We start from the raw sequence: 11163 nt of genomic DNA on the forward strand, positions 1-11163 counted from the left end.
TGAACACACTAAAAGGTATGGAAAAAATGGAATAAAAGATATTTGGGTGATTGTTTAGCCTTTCACTTTCTCTAAGGAAGAAGGAGAGCTCTTCTTTTCCTTGCCAATTTCTACCAATTTCTGCTGTTCATCCTTTATCCCACTTCTCAAAGTAAGCTTTGAAAGAGGACAAATATGGGGTGGAAAAATAGATATCCTGGAAAGGTTAAAGATCAGAAGAATCCTTAGTGTTCTCAATCTATTGCCATGTCCCCAAATCTTCTCTGTAGTTGGAACAGTTTTCAAGTATGTACAAAGGGGAAGTTTTGGTTTGGTAATGTTTATGGATATCCTCAGTCATCCAGGTCATGGTTGTCCCAAAGATGCTTTCTTTCAAAACGCAACCGGACTTTCTTGTTTTGTTTGAAAATATTTCACTTCTCATCCAAGAAGCTTCTTCAGTTTGACTAATGGTAGAGAATGGAAGGATTGATTCCTTGAAATCATCTGGTCATTAGTTCATTAAGGCCACTTGTAGGTTTATCTTCACTTGAAAGAAAGCACCTTTGGGATATTTTTGTTTGGTAAAAAAAAATTGAAGTGCAGCAAAGAATACTCCTTTTCACATATCATTTTCTGGTGCATTACCAAGAGAAATTTAGAGTGTTGGAATGCATCCAGAGACCTTAGGGTCTGGGGAAGCAATAATCCTTTTGTTTTTGTATTGATTTGTTTAATGTTGAGGCTGAAGCTTTAATTTGTAGCTTAAATTGCAACTCACCATTAAATGCAAAAAGCATACCGTATATACTCGAGTATAGGCCGACCCGAATATAAGCCGAGGCACCTAATTTTACCACAAAAACTGGAAAAAGTTATTGACTCGAGTATAAGCCTAGGGTGGGAAATGCAGCAGCTACCGGTAAATTTCAAAATAAAAATAGATACCAATAATATTTTTGAATATTTATTTCAAAGAAAAACAGTAAACTAGCGGTGTATTCAATGAAATACTTCACTCACCTCATGATGCTGATGTCCCGCTGTGATGATGATGTCCCGTGCAGCCGTGGGAGCGATGTCCCGCCTCCTATGACACACGGCACAGTGATTCCTATCATTGGATCACTGTACCAGAGGAGGTGGGACATAGCTATGTGGCTGCTTGCCATAACAAGGAGGAGGTGGGACATCGTTGCAGAGCGGCAGGAGGGGGAGGAAGGGGAATCATAAGACAGCCCTGCATTACATTAGAACGTGAGGAGGGGGGATGGTGCGGTGCGCGCTGCGCAGCAAACTGACACAGAGGGAGGGGAAACTCACAGGGGCGCCGGGCCATTCACGAGCCTCACCCAGCGGCATGGCCCCGCCCCTTTTTCTCCTCCATTTCGGGCAAATTTTTCACTGACTCGAGTATAAGCCGAGTCGGCTTTTTTCAGCCCAAAAAGTGGGCTGAAAAACTAGGCTTATACTTGAGTATATACAGTATTTAAATTTGATTGTCTATGCCTTAACTTCCTTATATTGTGGAAATAACAGCAAGGATATAATGAGGGACAAGGGAAGGGAAATATGACACAATCAGAAGAATGCTGGAACACACAGAAGTGTGTTATTCAATATTGGTGAACAAATGAGATTCCATTGTAATATTCAGCAAGCCTGCCATCTTGCCCAAACTGGGCTTAAGTTTACTTGAGAACAATGGGAATTATAGCTATTCATATATCTGTAGTTTAACCTATTTCTGGCATGTATAGTGGATTATAGGGACGTGGTGGCTCAGTGGCTAAGACACTGAGCTTGTCTATCAGAATGGTCAGCAGTTCGGCGGTTTGAATCCCTAGCGCCGTGTAATGGAGTGAGCTCCCGTTACTTGTCCCAGCTTCTGCCAACTTAGCAGTTTAAAAGCATGTAAAAATGCAAGTAGAAAAATAGGGACCACCTTTGGTGGGAAGATAACAACATTCCCTGCACCTTCGACATTTAGTCATGCTGGACAACGCTGCTCTTCAGCTTTGAAATGGAGATGAGCCCTAGAGTCGGGAATGACTAGCACATATGTGTGACAGGAACCTTTACCTTACCTATAGTGGATTTCTCTGCAACGATAAACTATCTCTATCTTGCTGCTATCCCTCTAAACTTGTTAGTTTTATTTAATTTGTCTGGACAAAACAATACTCTCATTAGGACTATTCAGAGAGGAATATGCCTGCAACACACATACATATTTCAAACACATATTCCCCAAACTACATGGCAAAATCAAGCAGCTGTTCTTCTGGATCCTATAAGTTATTTCACCAGTTCTGCATTTCATAAGAAAACCTGAGATGAAAGAATAAAAAGATTTTTTAAAATCTTGGGAAGGGGATGAGGGGAGGGGGCCAGGGAGAAGCAGCTAGTGCCTGCATAAATTTATAATGGTATTTCTTCTCACTTCCTAAAATATGTTAGTCCTTGAACCTGCTTCATTCTATGAATGTGGTTATACTTAGAGTCTTAGAATGCCTTTGATCCTACACTTTAATCATGGAAATTAGAGATGGAAAAGGCCTGTTAGGTCCTTTAGTCCAGTTTCCTGCTGGTTCTCATATTTCTCATTGCGATCAAGAGAAGTTCTTACAGATCAAGGGCGCCACATGGATCATAATTTCTATAATACTACACTCAGTTTTAAAAGGTAACAATGCATGGATAAAACACAACAAAATGCAAACCTCATTCTTCTCATATTTTGTTGAGTCGAAAAGAAATGATAAAAGTCTGAGGTGTTGTTTATTTGCTTGTATATCAAATTTATATAACTTCCCAACTCATATATATATATGATCTGAGGCAGTTTATAAAAACCACAAATTGGGCGACTTAGAAGTAACTATATTTATTTGAAGTATACTTTGTACTATGAAGTTAACGGTTATGTGTAATGGGAGGGAATACATGAATTGGACTGTAAATACTGTTTAATTAATATAATAAGTGTAGAGAAATTTAGTTAATTATTCTCTTAGTCCAGCAATAATTCCAACTACCTGTTTTTCATCTACTACTACTCATTATACAAATTCCTTAATAATGGTTTCTCTGGTCCATCAAAAGTGATATGTGAATAGAAAGAGACTTACTTATAAGCAGGCAATGTAGAATTATATCTGGATCCTTACTTCATCTAGACTGTACACACCTATTCTGAATAGCAACTAACTAAATATAATAAAAAAATTACTGCAATTAAATCTTCGATCTTTTTAGTCACGTTCTTTTTGTGTACTGATCTCGCAAAGCTCAGCAGAGGCACTGAAATTGTGTGTGAAGGTAATACCTGGCAGGAAACATTCCTTGAGACAGTCTAATTCAGTGATGGTGAACCTTTTTGGCTTGCATGCCATAAGGGTGGGGAGCACAGGGGGGTCATGCTCATGCCTGCCGCACCCATAATGCAACGTGTGACCTTCCCTGTGCGCATGCATGCATAGAGGTACTCACCCCCATTTTGCAGTATTTTTTAGCCCTCCCCAGCCTCCAGAGGCTTTATAGGATCTGAGGAGGGCGAAAAAAGCCTCCCCTGCCCCCCCCCGGAGGCCCTCCAGAGGCTTCAGAGACTTCTGGAGGCTTCCCTGAAGCCTCCGAAGGGCAAAAAAAACAACCCTAGGAGCAAACCAGAAGTCACTTCCGGTTTGCTCGTAGGGTCGGTTTAAGCCTTCTGGAGGCTTCAGGGACCTTCAGGAGACCTCCACATTTTATTATTTTTGAATCAGAGTTAATCTGAAATGCCTTCCTGATTCTTGCCTGTGAAAAAGACTTACTTCATATTGAGAAGAAGAGAAGTATTTTTGGTATACACAGATGTTGTTAATCACTTGCAGCACTATCCTATTTTTTTCTACAACATTACATGACCCGTTTCAAAGGTAATCTTATGGAAAAAGACAAAGTAAGCTAATATTTAAAGTGGAATGTAAGAAATTAAAATGTTCAAGGAAATGGAGCAAGTCACCTCTGAGAAAAGCTACCTTTTAAACTTTTCAAGAAGGTTTAATATTTTGAGGAAAGGATAAAATTTAGAATTCTTAGAGAAATTTAAATTTAAATTAAAATAAAATAGTGGGAATTCAGGGCAGACACACAAACAAGCAAGCATGCAAGCAAGTAATAAGCACATGACCAGAGAGAAAACTTCTTGTAATTTCTGCCTGCCTACTAAGTTACAACTTTAGTAACAACAACAATAACAACAACAGATTTTGGAAAGTTCATGTGGTTCTTAGGTTATACTTTGTTTTTCAGGCAGATAAAATGTGCCTTCTTTTGTGTGTTTCTTTTACTAGGCTTCATGTACAAAGGTTACTAATGCTATTGGGGTTGAGAAATGGAAAGACTGCTAGTATTTTTTGGTTCATTGACTTTGGTGGGCTTATACCTTCTTGCCATGCTCTTGTACTTTGGTATATTGAGCTTTACAAATTCAAACCCTTGGTTGTTGAGTGCATTTTATCTTTTCTTTTATATCTTATAATGTTAATGTTATTCCTACAGTTAAAGATTAGCAATCCCCTTTTTCAGTTTATATTTTTGCAGCTGGCAACCACAACTCTATTGTATTAACAAGAATAGTACAGTTACTTTTGCTGATTCTGAAAACAGTACAAATCGTGACAATTCTGTTGTTTAACAAGTGGAATGGTAGTACTGAGAGAAAAATGTGGACACATAAGCAGAAACATTAAAAAAACTGATAAGGACAGAAAGAAGTATAGTCTGCATCCAAATTCCTTGTTTAAAAATGTAGAAATATAAAATAACTGATTACATTGATCTAGTTGTGTTAAACTAAGAGTTGGATTGCTATTTTTATTTACCCTTGTCAGGTTATGATCAATTTAAATATAGTTTGAATGTTCCTAGATTCTGAAATGAGAAGCACTGTGAAGAAGTATAAAATTTGAGAGTATGTTCCCAATCAGTATCCAATAGTAATTTATTCTACCCTTAAATCATATCTAGACTATTATAGAAAGAATCATCTGTCCTTAGATTTAGTTATTCAGTTCATAACTTACTTGTGTGAATGGCATTTCTGAGATACCCAGGAAGTTTTCAGTAAGCAGTTTATGAATGAAAGAACATGGAAATTTGAGAGGTTAGTTTTATGGAAAGGTTTGCAAATTCATGTTTTCTAAAATTCGAATTAGTTTTTAATTCTAGATCCTGGTGCAATCAAAAATTCCAGCAAAAACACAAAACTGTATATTGGTTAAATTGACTAAGTATGTTCAACATTTCAGTTTGGCACTTGAAAAACTTGCTCAAATACTTTATTGATTTGAATGCCGTGAGAGGCAGAACTGAATAACAGAGGTTTGTTTGTTCTTAGTACTAATAGGCAGTCTAGCATATGACCATTCAGCATGTGGTCAGTGTACGTATACTAATGAATCATTTGGGTTAAAATTTGTCTCATGTTATTATCAGAGTGGTTAATGCAGGCTATGCCAAGAACTGTAAGAAAAAAAAACATTGGAAGAACTTGCTTGCCTGCAATACTTTTTGATCATATTTTTATGACAGTTTAATGGAACTCTCCTATTGGGCAGTTTCACTAGTACATATGATCTTATAAATCTCTTTTCATCCCACTTTTGTGTTATGTTTTGTTAGTTGGAGGGAGAAAAAAATGCATGAATTTTATCCCTTTTATATTTGAAATAAAAACATTCCAATTTTTGTTTCTTTAAAATATTTTGTTTGCAAAGTGTTTGAGCTTTTAAAAGTCATTTAAAAAATGGGGAACTAAGACTCAATGAATCATTTCCCCCAAAGCTACACAAATGTGACTGAAACTTTTGAATGAAATATCAAATATCTAAATTTAATTTCTGGCCACAGAATCGTTTTGATTCAAATGTTTTATAAGAGTCATTTCTTAGTATTTAAATCAATGCTAAAATAGTCTAAAATTCTTGAGATAATTATACATAGACTTGAATAATTAATATTGTATAACTATAGTACAGCTCATCTTTGTCATACAAAAAAGGGGTTACATGAGCTAACTTTTCCTGATCTCATTTACTTTCTTGGATACATAGGTTTTTTAAAAAAAAAATCCCACAACAAAAGCTTAGGGATAACTTTTCCCGAGCTACTTTGTCAGTCCATGACTGAAAGATGATTGAAATGAGATTTGCCAAGGCAACATTCAGATCTGATAGGATTTGTTATGAGATCTAAAAACAACACAGTGATGAAATGGGCTTCTCAACAACTATGGATTCATCTCTGTCTACAACTGCATTTCATGCCATCTTATATGCAAAATAGAACTCCTTCATATTAATGTGGTTTCCAGAAATTAAGAAAGGACACATGAAATTGGAAAGTTAGAGCTATTGATGGATTCTATAAGAAGCTAACTTGTAGTAATTTCAGAGAAATATCTGGATTGCTTAAGCACCTGCATGTTGCAACAACACAGCAACTCAACTTTTTACATATTTACGTGCAATGTTGTGGTGCAAGTACAAACAGGCGGAATCCTAAGGAGTCTTTAGAATTAATAATTCACAGGTCTGCGACTAAAAAGCTGTTTGATTATTTTCATCTAATTTCCATGTATTTTGGTGTGCTGAAAACAAATAAAATATTGAAAAAACTCCTAGATGTCATGATTTGCCACAACATGCAAAATTGTCTTCAATTTATCAATTTTTTATATTTGGTTTTTTTTTTAATATTATGGGTTTTAAACCAAATTTAAAGTCCAAATTACTATTAATTAATTCACATAAGTGCATTTAAGATATAAAATGCCAAAAAAACCTTAAAGGGTTTGTCCGAGTTATGTAAAAAAAAATATAGCACTGTAAATCTGATAGTCAGCAATATATACATAAGCTAAGCAAGTTTTAAGTCTGTGCTCTAATGGTAGAAGGGGTTAATCTTTCCTGAAGAATCCAGTGGGAGGGCAATACAGGGCAGATAGCAGCATCTCCGGTCATTGCAGGGGGCGTGGCCAGCACTGTGACATCTCGTGTACAGACACAGAGCTGGTCTCTCCTGCATGCCACACTTGTGCACGAATCATCATCAGGTTCATGGTTCTAAGCTGTTAACACTTTTCATCACAATTCATGTTAGCTCGTCATTCTTCAACTGTTGTTATGGCTCCACGAAAGTGTATTAATTCACCAGACAGTTTCTGTTTCATCTGTGGCGAATATACAGTGTTGAAGCAACAGCAGAATATTACAGACTTTGTGAAAAAAGTATACTTTGCATACTTTGGACTAAAAAATTGGAGATCAATATAAAGTTTGGGCGCCTCATAAAGTGTACAAACGGTGTGTTGAGGACCTCCAAAACTGGTTCAAGGGTAAGAAAAAAATCTTACCATTATGGGATTCCTATGGTATGGCGAGAGCCAAAGAACCATAGTGATGACTGTTACTTTTGTTCATGCGATGCGAAAGGGTTTAATTCCAATGGAAGCATTCCATTTCATACCCCAATCTTCACTCAGCAATTCATCCCATCCCCCATGGCATAGATATACCAGTACCCAAGCCCCCTGCTACCTTGGAAAAGATACCTAGCTCCAATGAGGTGAAGTCATACCTGAACCAGATGACGAATCAAGTTCTGACTTGAAGATGATACAAACAAAATTGTTTTCTCAGGAGGAGATGAATGATTTGGTAAGATACTTGAATCTTCCCAAAGATGCCGCTGAGTTACTCAGATCAAGGCTGAAAAGCAGGAATTATTGTTGCCAGGAGTGTCATCTTCATTGTTCAGACATCATGAAAAGGAATTCATTCTTACCTTTGCCCAAGAAGACAAATTGATTTATTGCATCGATGTCGAAGGTCTGATGGGTCAATTTAAAATCCAATATGATTCAGAGCAATGGCGTCATTTTTATAGATTCTTCAAAAAAGAGTCTCAAAGCAGTTTTATTCCACAATGGTTTTTATGCTTCCATACCTGTAGGTCATTCTGTACACTTGAAGGAAACCTACAAGAACTTGGAATTGGTTCTTCGTAAACTTAAATATGGTTGGCAAGTGTGTGGGGATGCTGCTCGGGCAACAAGTTGGGTATATCAAATACCCTTTTTTTCTGTGTCTATGGGACAGTCAAGACCAACAAAATCACTAGACCAAGAAGAGTTGACAGCCGAGGGTGCTAACAGTTGGTAAAAAAAAATGTCCTCTGAGAAACTTTGGTACCTTCCCATAAGTTCTTCTACCACCTCTCCACATAAAATTGGGATTGATGAAGCAATTTGTAAAATCACTTCCAAAAGATGGAGAATGTTTCAAATACTTGGTCACCAAGTTTCTATGCCTGTCGGAGGCAAAATTGAAGGAAGGTGTATTCGTCGGACCAGACATTAGATGGCTTATAGTTGATCAAGAGTTTTGTCAATACCATGACAGATCCTCAAAAAGAAGGGTGGATTGCATTTAAAGAAGTTGTACAGAAATTTTATAGGCAATAACAAAGATCCTCACTACAAAAAGATCGTCGGAAGAATGCTGAAAGCATTTCCAACTTTAGGTTACCTGATGAGTTTGAAAGTGCATTTCCTCCAGTCCCACCTAGACTACTTTCCTGAAAATTTGGAAGCTGTGAGTGAAGAACAAGGTGAACAATTCCACCAAGACATTAAGAGATGGAAAGGAGATACCAGGGAAAATGGAGCATTACAATGATGGCAGACTACTGTTGGATGCTTCAGATAGATATTCCATATGCTACTCACAAGCGTAATTGCAGCAAGAGGAGCCTCACAAAGAAGAAGAATTGAGTTTAGTGTGTGTAGGTGAGCTCATTTCAGTTCAAAAAAAGAATTTTCATGAAAATATTGTAATAAATCTTTAATTTTATAAGTCTATTTCCATTTATTTTGAGGTATTGCCTTATTTAACATAGTTGCCTAAATTGTCAGGAAACGTGATGTCCTATGACAAAATGGAGGTTATTTTAGGATTCAGCACACCAAAAACATAAAGATTACATGGAATAACCAAAACAGCTCTCAAAAAAAATTTTTTTGCAGACCTGTGAATGGAATACATACAGCATTAGGATTGGTGTGAGAATATTGGATCAATAATGATAAAATTCAAAAGTTGACATAGAATTTAACCTAAGGAAGGAAAGCAAAATTCATTCCAAATAATGAGATTTACATCTCTATCAGGAAGGTTAAATACCTGGGAATAACTATTTAAAACTATTCACAAAATCTGAAATATGTCAGATTCTCTAAGATGGAGAAAATTAAATCTGTCTTGCTTAGAAAGAATTTCAGCCATTAAATGAATATTTACCAGGGTTTAATTTCTATTCCAAATTACTCCAACAAAAATTGAAAATAAATTATTGAATGATAGGCAGTGTTAAATAATAAATGTTATATGTCTAATAAAATACTGAGAGTTAAATTCAAGGTATTACAGGATTCAAAAGAATAAGTTATCTGTTAGAAGTTAGTTATGGTTAGCAACCATAAACTTTAAACTGTTATCAAGCTAGCTGTTGACCTTGGAGCACATTTTGAATTATATCACCCTATGGTAGGGGTAGGATCCCAGATGGATGCTACCAATATTTTTGGACTTAGACAAACAGAAATAAATAGCTTATGAGAGATTCTGCAATGATAACAAATAAATTAAAAATTTGGAATAAATACATTGGAAGAAGGTGGGGCTTAACAGTGAGAAGACGGACTTTCAGGCTACTCCTGAAACTCCTCTATTCCGAAGCATTTGGACAGTCCCTTTTTGGACCCAAGCTGTCCCGGAGAGACAGTGAAAGGTAGGAGGAGATCCAGTGGTCCCAGAGACGTTCGCAAAGTCTCTGGGGATCTGGAAAATAACCTCCTTTGCCAGTGACTTCCGGATTAGCCATAAGGCTAACTGAAACTGCAGACAGCCCTAAAGAATGTTGAAAGTGTTTCCAGCTGGTAAGATTATTTTATTACTCAGAGAAAAACAGTCCCGCCTAAAAATTCAAGCTAATTTAAATTAAAGAACAGAAGATCTAGCGGCGATTTTGATCTTTTATTGGTTTTTGGATGGTGGTTATACTACCTTTTAAATGTTTTAAATGTTATTCACACGGACAAAGGATAGATTACTCCAACATCTCCTCTGATCCTCTGCAAACGGGCTGTAAACCAATTCACTATAATTTGGTTGTTTACAACTTGACACTTTTATTGCTTGGCTGTATTGGTCTAAGATCTGATAAGATTGCACAGCTCCCAGCCTGCTTTTATTTGCAAATATCTCAGAGCTCTCAAGAAAAAATACTAACTGCGTGCAAACATGGCATTTATTCAAGCGTCTAGTCAAATGATTTTTTCAGCACTACAGAAATTATCTGCCACACAAGATAGAATTGAGAGAAAATTGGATTATTTGGTGTTTTTAGCAACAAAATACGAGGAAAAAACTGAGAATGTTCTTCAAATACAAACTAAGGATGTCAGAGATAAAGATTCTCAATTTGCTGATATTCGGGGCAACTGGTTTACTTCTGAGGGAGAAAAAGATGGAATGTCTGAAGGGGAAGCAGCCACAAAATATACTGGATTTGGTAATTGTTGCAAAGAGACTGAAATTCGTATTGACAGATATGAACAATTTCTTCTGCAGATGAATAGCTAATTAAACTCTGGGAGTAAACCTTGATATTTAAAATAGATGTTGGGAAACACCCAAGAAGGCAGTGGGGAGACCTCAAGCATAGAATTAGCCTCATATCTTCACGCAACTTCAGAACTGACCCCCCTTCTTAAGCTCAGTCGAATCTTATCTATCTATTCCTATTCTATTCCCAGCCTAAGGCTGGCAGTTTGGGAGAATCTTGTGTCATAGGTAAAATGTAATAAAGTAGTGAGCTTGAATACATTATTACGTCTCTTGCAGGGGTGATTTGCTATCGGTTCGTACCAGTTCGCCCAAACTGGTAGTAAAAATGCTACCGGTTCAGGCGAACTGTATTTCTGACTATCAGCTGTGACGTGTGATCCATATTAGGTAGAAAGTAGGATTTCCTGCTTTCTAGCTAATCTAAATCACATGGGACAGCAGATTTCCCCCTCCCTCGCTGTTTGCTTACCTTTAGAGGCATGCTTGGTAGCAGGCTCCCCCCATCCCCCGTATA

Source organism: Thamnophis elegans, chromosome 8, assembly GCF_009769535.1.
Source record: "Thamnophis elegans isolate rThaEle1 chromosome 8, rThaEle1.pri, whole genome shotgun sequence".
Taxonomy (NCBI): Eukaryota; Metazoa; Chordata; class Lepidosauria; order Squamata; family Colubridae; genus Thamnophis; species Thamnophis elegans.